The 12,654-nt window shown below is 39.3% G+C and overlaps 1 long non-coding RNA gene across 1 annotated transcript in view; it reads right to left on the reverse strand.

Moving 5' to 3' along the window:
• LOC119509311 overlaps positions 1-12,654 on the reverse strand; it is a 596,159-nt gene that overhangs the window by 365,202 nt on the left and 218,303 nt on the right. The gene's annotated exons all lie outside the window — the stretch shown is intronic.

The following is a 12,654-nucleotide window of genomic DNA, read 5'->3' on the forward strand; positions in this document are numbered from 1 at the left end:
ACATATCCTTTCATCTCAAGCTGTTTATAAAGTTTTTTTGTGTGTGCTTCTTTGTTTTGCCAGAGCACATTCACCCATATAATTTCATATTATACTTGGAGGAGACCATCACTGGAGACACAGTAGCAGTTTTCTTAAGTAATAAAAGGTTTATTCTACAGAGCACTTAATGGTCAAAATAGGACGTACAGGAGGATGTTTTAGGATGACGTTTATCAAAGAATGCCTTCATCAGAAGCACGTGGAAAATAATTTAAGACTCAAATTCCTGGGAGGCCCCACAGATCAACCCAAACAGAATGTCACATTCACCTTATGTGGTGGAAGCAGTTCTCATGCATGATCAAATTGAGGGTGGCTGCTTTAGGAAGACACTACATATAAGGTACAGTAGAACTTGCTTACACTTGAGACTATTATTCTAGTTTGCTAATGCTGCCAGAATGCAAAACACCAGAAATGGATTGGCTTTTATAAAAGTGGGTTTATTGGGTTACAAAGCTACAGTCTTAAGGCCGTAAAGTGTCCATCAACAAAGGGTATCTTCACTGGAGGATGGTCAATGGCACCCGGAAAACCTCTGTTAGCTGGGAAGGCATGTGGCTGGTGACTGCCCCAAAGTTCTAATTTCAAAATGGCTTTCTCCCAGAACATTCCTCTCTAGGCTGCAGTTCCTCAAAAATGTCACTCTTAGTTGCTCTTGGGGTGTTTTGTCCTCTCTTAGCTTCTCCGGAGTAAGAGCCTGCTTTCAACAGCCATCTTCAAACTTCTCTCATCTGCAGCTACTCTCTCAGCTTCCGTGCATTCTTCAGAGTGTCCCTATTGGCTGTAGCTCCTCTTCAAAATGTCACTCTCAGTTGCTCTTCAAAATGTCACTCACAGCTGCACTGAGTTCCTTCTGCTTGCCAGTTCATTTACACAGCTCCAATTATCTAATTTAGACCCACCCTGAATGGGTGGGGTGACACCTCCATGGAAATTATCCAATAAGAGTCATCACCCACAGTTGGGTGGGGCTCATTTCCATGCAAACAACCTAATCCAAACATTCCAACTTAATCCCCACTAATACGTGTGCCCCACAAGATTGCATCAAAGAACATGGCTTTTCCTGGGGGACATAATACATTCAAACCGACAGAACTATTCATAGATAAAGTGAGTTATTTTGCAAGGCTGAGACATTCCCTGTCTCTGGAGGGATCCAAGTTATGAATGGATGTTTGGTGCAAAAGCTGGAGAATGCCTTTAAATGTTGGATGGATGGCTGACCTAGGCGAACTAGGCTTAAAGCCCTTTCCAACCTAGAAATTCGATCCCAAAGTAACTTTCATAATGCACCAACTATGTGACAGGAACTCCCATAATTATTTCATATAATTATTTTAAAGGCTCTGCAAGAAAAGTATTGTTATTTGAGAAAAATAAGCTACAAAGAAGTTACAGTTGTTCAAAATGGGATTCAAACCTCAACTTCTCATTCCAACTTCAATCTACTTTCTACCACTCCACCTCACTTCCTCTGGGCACAAAACCATTTTCTTCTCTTGACTTTCCTATTTTTCTTGAAAAGTCCCATCCACTGAATCTCAAAGACTTCTGTTATTATCTATTACTTCTCGGAAATGTGATTGCATCGTTGCCACCTCTTCCTCAGCCCCATTTTTAATCAGACATAATATCCTATTGATTTTCCTTCCACAATTGTCCTGTCATATTTCCTTCTCCTTTGCCTTCCCAATTCCATGTTTCCAGATCAAATTCTATAAACAAATTCTATAAATGAGCCGCTCCCCTGGCAGATCCCTTTTTTTTTTTAAGTCAAATTAACCTTCATGTAGTAAATACTCTCCCATTTTAACATTTAGGTACATCATGTGAAGGCTCCCATGGGTCCTCCAGGCCTTATTTCACAGGTTTCCTTTGAAACTACCATAATTTCCAGCCAAAATGGAACAAAGTGATCCTTTGAGCACAGCTCTCAAAACCTGGCCTCCATCTTATTCCCCAGGTTGGAGCCCATCTCTCTGATTACATCTCCCAGGCAAGCAGGAGTTGGGGAACCTGGCGTCCCAGATGCTTAGAAGCAGAAGCAGGGCGACGTGGGCAATGGGCCTTATGACACAAGAGCCAGGATCTTGAGAAAACAGGTCACTGAAAGTTCAGAGGGAATATTATCAATCTGAGTGGGCTAAGCAGAAATAGAGCAGCCCTTCCAGACAAATGGGACAGCAACCAAGGCTAGAAGAGAATAAATGTCTGAAATGGGAGGTAGAGGGAAAAGCCTGGAGAAATTCCCCAAGTCAAGAGGACTCTCCAAAGTCTCCTCCAACATCAAGCCGGGTAGAAGCAAAGCTGTTCACATCCCTGTTGTCTTGTTTAGTGGGAACCTTTCCTCCTTTAGTCATTCCAATTTCTTGCCAATTAGTCAAAACCTTTAGCATATGGAATGAACTAGAAGCTTTCCCACAGAGCAACCATGAAAACCATTTCTCCTTCCTCTGAATTTTCATAGCATGAGGTTCTTACTTCTGTGTGATATTTGGTGATACCTATTTCATTGTAAGCTCTCTGAGGACAGGAATCATGTGTTTTTCATCTTTAACTCCACCACAGTAGAGTCTGGTGTTTAGGACACACTCAGTTAATTACCTAAGAAGGTTTTTTGGTTCCTCCTTCCTTTTCAACATCCCCATTCACAAATGAAAAAAAAAATTAGATCAATAGGTACTAAGTGATTTGTCCAGGGAGCCAAACTGCCATGAAATCTGACTTGCCTAATCATTCTGTACTAAATATTCTTTCACTCAGTCTCTTATAAAGCTCTAATACTTCACAATAAATGGTATTACTAAAGTAACTTTTCCAAGGGATTAGTATAGTCAATTAGCCTATCTGGGTATATGAGGAATTTCCAGTAACCTTAAGCACTGTGAAAGAAATTTTTCTTACCAAACCCGACAGCTAAAATAACTTGAATTTTTTTTTATTTAAAAATATGCATAAAACATTTTCAGCCCTACACACTGTCAGCAAGTCTGCATCCAAAACCAAAAGCTGAAATTGCACAACCTACTTTGCCTTTTGCTTGCTGATTCGTGTGCCTTATGGTTTCTAAAACCCCTTGACAGATCTAGCAGTCTCTCTCTGCCCAGGAGCAAAAGCAGACCTAATTCTCTCCTCTTGATTTGGCTCTTGGTCTGATCATCCATCAGCTACAGACGTGCTCTCCTCTGCTCCCTCAATGGCAGGATGCTATTTCAGGAAGCAATCACATCATCCAGTAAAGCCATTCGTACCCGTAGGCTCTGCTTGCCTTAGGAGTGAAATGTCAATTGGTTTCTGTGATTCTGAAGCAGCAGCACCTCAAGGCTGGCCACTGTTATTAGCTGTAGGTGAAGTGATGATACCAGAGGCGGACGGAAGGACCCATCGAGGCACGGAGGACTGCTCTACTCTCGCTGGGACTGGTAAAAGCACTACTTGTGATAGGTGCAGGTAAAGGTGAAGACTGACGATGCCAATATTTTGAGAGTGAATTTTATTTTATCCCTAGGTCAGCTTTTCCTAAAGTATGCATTGTTAAATATATCTATTTTAAAATACGGATTCCACTGTGAAATAATTTTAGCAAACTAGAAAGTGCTGCATATGCTAGAAAATTCACGATGCACAATTTTTACATAGTGAATGCTCTCAGGAATTAACATTGTTTCATGCAGCCTTCTTCAAGTATAATTGACTGTAGAACTCCCTTTTCTGATAACACCCTAGAAGTATGTGCTCTAAGGAACACAATTAGGGAAATGCTAATCTCATTTGTTCATACTGTTACAATACTGGATCATAGAAAGATGCTAGAACTGATAGATCCAAAGTCAGGATTTGCTCCACTCAGCCAATATTTCTTTAGGGGCTGAGTGCTCTCTGCAAGTACTTTGTTGAGAAGTATTATGTATTGCATTTTCAAAAGCTGGAAGCCTTTACTTGTGAAAATTCCGTTTTTAAAATAAAATTTCAATCTACCTGACAGTACAGAAAGGATCTTCTTTTCTATTTCTTCTCTCCAAACTGTCTCATAATATGAAGATAACTGATCACACCCTAGTGTTTTTCAAAAACCCTGTTTATTTTTGTGTATTTCTTTTTATATGGAATTTAAAGTATAGAATCACACAATTCTAGCTGTGAGCCATGAAATCTTTTTCACAAAGTTGAGTACCTTATTACATTAATTGAGTAGCGAATATTGGCAGAATAAATAACTTTTATAGTATAAAAAAATTACTGACATTTTAAACTATGTTATCTTCCTTCTTAATACTCACTTTGATTTTCACACATGGCTCTTCCCTTATACTATGAAACAAATTCCGTTTTGTAAATTTCCCTGAAAATTCATTAAAAACAAAAGAAAACAACACAAACCTAATAAAATCAAGTTTATGGAACTGATATTTTATGATGACTCATATTCATGAAGTATCTAGATACATATATGGGTATATCACAATATAATGGTCACGATTCCTTGTAATAAAAGGGAGTAAATTCTGCTGAGCTAAAGATAGAAATGAAACAAGAGGAGCTAATCACGAACACTATACTATCTGAAAACTCTTTTTTGAAAATTACTCTTTAAATCAAATGAAATTCCTCCTTTTGTACACGCATCTGCTGTGTCTAAGCATCAGCCCACACTGGACTGTTTCACTTGAAGGCCGTTGCTACCTTTAACATCAGTCAACACTGCCGATCCACCATAGACTATGGTTGTTCCAAGCATGAAGAAATAATGAGTCAAAGTTGAGTCGTATATGTTTATTATATCTATGAATTAATGAAAAGTGTGAAATCTTTGGGTTAATCCAGATAAGGCTACTAAAAATGACATTTTTTTTACTTACTTGTTGCAGTAGTCCTATGAGAGAGAACCATTATTATTCTCATTTGACAGATGAGGAAACTGAAAATTAGGGGTTAAGAAACCTACCCAAGGATATTCAGCTAGCCAGAGGCAGAGAAGGGATCCCACTAGGAGGTCTGACCACGCAGTCTCCCTTCCGTAATTCACCAATTCAGTCTAAGAATATCTGAGGTCAGTTAAGTCATTTGATAAAGAGTGATTCTGAGTAAAATGCCTCTGGAATCCCACAGATGAGGTCACACCTTGGCTGTACAGTTGACCAACTGTGCAACCATGGGCAACTTCCTTGACTACTCTGAGCTTTTCCTTCATGACTAAGGATTAAATGAGATATTGCATGTAACGCATTTGGCTTTTTACAGGGTCCCTAAATGATAAATAAATGTTTACAATTATTAATATTGGAATTACTCCTTGGAGAAAGAATTAGTCTAGAATAGATAATTAAAATTTGCATGCAATTTACAAGCTCCAATTCATGACTTCCAGTTTGATTTCCACCTGTTCCGATCGTGAACAGCATAGCCCATATAAATATCCCCCCCATAAGCTTCTGTATTTTTGAATGCACTAAAGTTAATACTCAATTATATACCATATATATTATTTCATGCATTCCACAATTTACTCTACCACCCCATTCTCTCCATTTGTCAAAGTTCTACCCATTCTTGAGGGCCAATATTAAGTTCCTTGTTTTTCCTGAGGCCTTCTTAAATGCCTCCAATTGGAATTGATCCCACTCCTGTGGTTTTCCACTGCATTTGTCTCAGGCTTTCTGTTATTCTGATGTGGCTATATCTTTCATTAAGATTGTGCAACCCTAAAGGAGAGAGACTTCTTTATTTTGTCTCCCCACAGTACTTTACATACTGCATGGCAAAAAGCAGACATGTAATACATATTTGTTGAGTTGAATATAAATATAGCATGAAGATGCCGTACATGCTTTCTTTTTTTCACAAATGAACTATCATTTGCTTGTGAGCAAGTGCCATATTTTGTAACCTCTTTGCGCTGATATCCTAATAAAAATAAATAACTACTGGATGGTTTACTGATTTGGTTTTTATTTATCTCACATTATAAATTTTAAAAATAATACAAAGAGAAATGATCAAAACCAGAAGAGAAGGTCAATAATCTAGGAATGTGCATAAAATGCGAGTTACTAAAGGTAGCTAAATATTTAAGTTCCCTTCTCCTAAGATGGAGTCCTATGCACCCAAGGAAAGCTTGTCTTCTTTCTGCCTCCACACTTCCATGGCAGAATTGTAGAAGACAACCCACCATTTTCTACCCAACCTCACAGCTCCGCCATGAGTCTCTGCTTTTAGTCCACATGGAGTCATTTCATGATTCCCTTTGCTGCATTTTATGTCAGACACAAAGAAACCCCGTCACAAGGCCCTGTGATCCCCTTTCTCATTCTCTCAACCCCCCTCAACTACTTTAATTCTTCCACTGGATCTTCTGTCACTCTCCATTCATCAACCAACAAAATCTCACAATGCTCTTCCCTCTTCTCTGTTTCCCTTCACCTTCCTGTTCCCTGAGGACTGACCCTGTGGCCCTCTCTTCCCAGTGGGGCCTGTTTGCCTCCAGCATCTCTCATATCTCTGACCTTGGGGTGTGGTAGGTGCCCTTGCTCCTTATTGCTGCATTCTGACTATTTTTTCCTCCTTGCTCCCCCAAAATAGCCAACTGTGAATGTCATCAGACTACATCTGTCAACTACCCACTCCTCTCCTTTCTTCAAAGATGTTAGCTAGTAGAGCATGTTACTCTCTCCAGGACTCTTTCTGTCTTAACTCTTCTTAAGTTTAGTATCTATGAGGATGATCCTTTCAATATTCTAGACTCCCAGTTTCTTAAACACTTCTTCAATGACTTTGTTCTCCACCAAATGTCAGTCACTCACTCCACGTTTATTCATTAAACTTTTTTTTTCAATAATTCCATCCTCTCCATAATCTCAATTTAAAAATTTCTGCTTTCTGACCACTGCTTCCTATATTCCCAATCCATTCTTGCTTGGTCACTGACTCCAAAAGTCCTTTAATTCCACTAGAACTTACAAGTCATGAATCACGCTATCTTCACGTGGTCCTTCACTGCTCATAGCCTCACCTCCCTCCTTACAACACTTGAACTCCACGGTTAATCATCTTAATTACTCCTTTGCATACACTTTGTTCCTTTGCTCATCCCTCTCAGAATCACACTAGCTTGAGAAAGACCTAACCCGGGTTTAAATCCAATTTTCCTCCATGTCTACATCCACACAGCTCAACTAAAGAAACAACACAAGAATCCTGACCAGCCTCCCTTCAAATCCGTGTCCATAAGAATCTAAAAAGGCTCTTATTGCTGGCCAGTAATCACTCTCTTACGAAGTCCATTACTCTCTCGCCCCCCTAGATGATAAATTCATACTTTTCTCCTCTCAAATGTTCAGCAACTCTACTCTCTGTGCCCTTTTCGTGCTCAACATCTGTCCTTACTCCCTATTTCACTGCTAAAATAGAAGTATTCTAAATTCCCACCACTACATCCACCCTCTACCTATAATCACGCTCTTAATGCTGCCTCCTTTCCTGTTATTACAGATAAACCATCTGTGTCCCCAAAGCAAACCCTTTCACCTTGGAATAGATCTTGTTTCTCTTGCCTTCCCAAGAACATTGTTCCACAAATTCTCCCCCTTTTCTGTGTTATCAATCTTTCCTTCTCTACTGGATCATTCCCATCAACACACAAGAATGCAGTATTTCTTCTCTCTTCAAAGAACACCTACTTAATTCCATTTCTCCAGTCACATAACCCTATTTCTCCACCACCCTAAATAGCAAAATTATTGGAAATATTTTTATACCACTGTCACCTTTTGTTCTCTTTCCATTCTCTCTTGAACCCACTCCAATGATGCTTTTTGCTTTAAACCTCTTCTGAAACTCCATATTGCTAAATCGGTCCTCATACCTGAGCTCTCTTCCTTGAAACACTTTCTTCACTTGGCTGCTGGACTCCAAGCTCACCTCCTAACTCCTGGTCACTTCATTTCTTCATTCCCCCAACCTCTTAATATTAGGGTAGACCAAGACTCAGTTCTTAGTTCTTTATTTTCCTGTATCTAAATTCACACCATAACTGATCCTAGCCAATCTCATGACTTTAAGTACCATTTATACCCTGAAAACTGCCAAATTTTTATCTCAAGTCCAGACTCCCTGGATTTCCAGACTCTCATATCCAAACTACCTACACATTTCATCTTTAGATCTAATATTCTTCTTGAGATGCTAATCTAACATTAAACATGGTGAAAATAAATTCCTGACTGCCTTCCACTCCCAAACCCACTTTTCCTTCAGTCTTTTCCATATCAGTTGATGGCAACCCAATAAATTAGTTACACAATCCAAAATCCTTGGAGTTATCTTTAATTTGTTGTTGTCTCTTATATGTACCACCCAGTCCCATCAGTGTTTCTTCCAAAATATATCAATTTCTTACCATCTGCAATGCTACAATCCATGCCCATGCCACCATCATTTCTCACCTGGATTGTTCCAATAGCTTTCTAGTAGGTTTCCTATTTCCTACCAATTCCCCAAAGTCTACTCTCAACACAGCAGCAAACCAACCCCATTAAAACATATTACATTGTGTCACTCCTCTGCTTAAATCCCTTCAGTTAATGTCCACCTCACTGAGAATAAAAGCCACACTCATAAAAATTACCTAAAGGCCTGACCTCATCTTTGCCCCTTCATTCCCACAAACTTTTTCTCTCACCTGGCCACCTAACACCTCCCCTCTACTACAGCCATCCTGACTCCTTCACTGTTTCTCCCACCCAATTGGCTGCCCTTCCCCAAAGCTTTGTAAGCAATCTTCTCCCAGTCTAGAACAGCTGTCAACCCAGATACATACTTGGCCTGCTCTTCATCTTTTTCAAATTTTGTTCAAATACCCTGTTTAATATTGCAACCTTCCCCAAACACACTTTCCACTTCCTTTCAGTGTATTTCTCCACAGCATTCAGCATCGTCTAACATATCACATAATTTACTTGCTTATTATGTTTACCAACCCTCTCCCCCTCTACAGGGTAAGCATCAGCTGGCCAGAATCTGTGCCTGTTTCATTCAATACCTTGCATATAGCAGGCACCCAACACATGTTTTTTGAATTAACAGAAGTTTATTTTCTTAAACTTTAGTAAAACGGGTATTCCTACAAACGTAAAACATGTTTGACAGTGTGATTTCTGTTGCAGTGATTCCTGTAGTAGAAAATAACAGTCAAGATGGTATTATAATTTATTGTATTAATTAAAAGTGTAGAGCGAACAGTTTTGCCAGGAGAGGTTCTGTGGCCTCTGATCTTCAGTTTCCTCTTTTGAAATACAGGAGGAATAAATCTGAATTTTACAGGGCAGTTGTGAGAACAAAATGGGACAATTAATTCATTTATACTTTCAGGTTTACCAGGCAATGTTTAAAGCATTGCAGTGAAAGCACTTTGTAAATGTGGAAAGCCCAATGTAAATACAAGGGAATGCTAGTTTCAACAGATGAAAAAGTGTTCTGCCAAGTGATTCCAATAGACAATGCAAGTTAAAGAATAATCACGAGAGGTTTCCAGGTAAGATAGAGGAGTAGGGAGCTTCAGGACTCAGTTCATCCTCCAAGGCAGCTATTAAATAGCCAAGACTAGTCTGAAACAACTGTTTGAGGGCTCCAGAGATCAGAAGAACACTGTACAGCATCCAGGGAAGGGCAGCAGGAAGACACTATAAGCTGCCATGAAGAGCTCAGAGTAAAACTCTCCATGCTGTGGAGGCGGGTGCCCATCCACCACTCTCATGGCAGGTCACCTGGATCCAGTCCCTGACTGGAAATAGAATGGGGGGAGACATCGAAGGGAACTAAATGTGGCTTCCGATGCATGAATTTGGAATGCTGGGCCATGGCTCTGTGGGCAGCTACAGATCCAACCTGCCCAGGACAAAAAGGAACCGAAAGCCTCTGTTTCAACCTCACCCCCAATCAGGGTGGAAATGGGGGAAGAAGAAGCTACAGTGCCTTCTTACGGCTGCAGGGAACAGTTTATTGAAAGATGGCTTTGCCCCAAGAAAAGGGGTGGGGGGCATGACTCAGTGCTGTTCACGGCTTTTGATCAGTGAATTCAGATCACTGGGTCCCAACTAGGGGCTGGGGTTTCAACCCACACTGGACAAAAGTGACCGGCAGCCTGTGGTTCAACCCTGCCTCCAACAAGGAGGAGTCGGTTGAGATTTAAGGGCATAGCAGCACCTTAGGACTGTGGGAACAGTTGGCTGATGAGTGCCATCTGCTGGGCAGGCCAGGAAGGCACAGATTCAGGGAACCATCAAAGAGAAGTTTGGCAACTTTCCTGGTCTTCTCCATAGGACACTTTGCAATGGACCTACACCCCCTTTGTGGGTCTGTGGCCTTGTTTTGACAGGGAAATATTGACTTAGAAAGTCCTCTCGAGGATGACCCTCCTCCCAGAATTTGTCCTCCAGGAAAAAGCAGCTAGAGATGATGAAAGAAGTGTTTAAAAAACTCTAAAAGCAAATAAAAAACAAATAGAAGAGATCAACATTCTTGAACAAGCAACAGGGGAAAGGAAGCTTTCTCCCAGGGGTGAAACAATTGCACAAATAGTGCAATCTCAAAAATTGTACTATATATCCAGGGCAAGAATCAAATGAATAAGAGCTGAAAAAAATCTGATCAGTTAAATATGAGCTATTCTAAATATCTATAACAAGTGAAACCAAGTGTCAAAGAAGTGCCTTAACACAAAGCCATTCAACAAGAAAACCCTAGGCAAGAGAGAGAAAATGACCTCCAGAGTAAACTCATCAAGGTGACCAGATGCCTAGAAACCAGCAAAAAATTACAAGCCATACTAAGAAACAGGAAGATATAGCTCAGTCAAAGGAACTAATTAAGACTTCAAAGGAGACACAGAATTTGGAACAACTATTCAAAGACGTTTGAACAGGTCTCCTAAATCAATTCAAGGAGATGAAGGAAAATATCGCTAAAGAGATGAAGGATATTAAGAAGATATTGTGTGAGCACAAAGAAGAATTTGAAAACATAAAAAGAAACATAACAGAAATCATGGAAATGAAAGACATAGTAGAAGAGATTAAAAATAGACTAGAGGCATATAAAAGCAGCTTTGAACAAGCCAAAGAAAGAATCAGTGAGCTAGAAGACAGGACAGTTGAAATCTTACTGACAGAAGAACAGATAGAGAAAAGAATGGGAAAACTTGAGCAGGGATTCAGGGATTTGAATGACAGCAGAAAGCACATGAACATACACACCATGGGTGTCCTAGAAGGAGAAGAGAAGGGAAAATGAACAGAAAAAATATTTGAGGAAATAATAGAAATTTCCCAACTCTTATGAAAAATATAAATATACATGTTCAAGAAGTACAACGAGCTCCAAACAGAATAAACCCTAATAAACTACTCCAAGACACATACTAATTATAATGTGAAATGCCAAAGGTAAGGAGAGAATCCTGAAAGCAGCAAGAAAAAGTGATGCAACACATACAAGGGAAATATAATAAGGCGAAGTGCCTATTTCTCATGAGAAACCATGGAGGCAAGAAGACAGTGGAATGATATATTTAAGATAGTGAAGGAGAAAAACTGTCAGTCAAGAAGTCTTTATCCATCAAAACTGTCCTTCAAAAATGAGGGAGAGTTTAAAATATTCACAGATAACCAGCAACTGAGAGTTGTCGACAAGAGCCCTGCCCTACAAGTAACACTAACAGGAGTTCTGCAGGCTGAAAGGAAAAGACAATGGAGAGAGGTTTGGAGGAGCATATAGAAATGGAGATTATCAGTAAGGTTAGGTAACTAGAAGGGTAAAAAGGGAGACAGTTATAAGATACAACATATAAAAACCAAAGTATAAAATGGTTGACGTAAGTATTGCCTATACAGTAATATCATGGAATGTTAATGGATTAAACTCCCCAATCAAAAGATACAGATCTGCAGAATGGATTTTAAAAAAGTATAAACCATTTATATGCTGTCTACAAAATATTCACCTTAAACCTAAGTGCACAAGTAGGTGGAAAATGAAAGGCTGGAAAAAGATATTCCATGCAAACAGTAACCTAAAGAGAGCAGGGACAGCTATACTAATATTGGACAAAATAGAGTTTACATTCAAAACTGTTATAAGAAGCAAATAAGGACACTATGTATTAATAAAAGAGGCAATCCACAAGAAGAAATAACAATCATAAATATTTTTGCACCTAATCAGGGTGCCCCAAAATACGTGATACAAAAACTGGCAGAACTGAAGGTAGAAATAGATGTCTTTACAATAATAGTTGGAGACTTCAATACACCATTCTCATCAATAGATAGAACATCTAGACAGAGCATCAATAAAGAAACAGAGAACTTCAATAATATAATAAATTAACTAGACCTAACAGATATATAGAGAACATTGTACCAGAAAACAGCAGGATAGACATTCTTCTCAAGTACTCATGGATCATTCTCCAGGATGAACCACAAGTTTGGTCAAAAAACAACTCTCAATAAATTTAAAAAGACTGAAATTATACTAACCACTCTCTCTGACCATAATGGAATGAAGCTGAAAATCAATAACAGGAGAAAAAACTGAAAAATCACAAATACA

Source organism: Choloepus didactylus, chromosome 14, assembly GCF_015220235.1.
Source record: "Choloepus didactylus isolate mChoDid1 chromosome 14, mChoDid1.pri, whole genome shotgun sequence".
Taxonomy (NCBI): domain Eukaryota; kingdom Metazoa; phylum Chordata; class Mammalia; order Pilosa; family Megalonychidae; genus Choloepus; species Choloepus didactylus.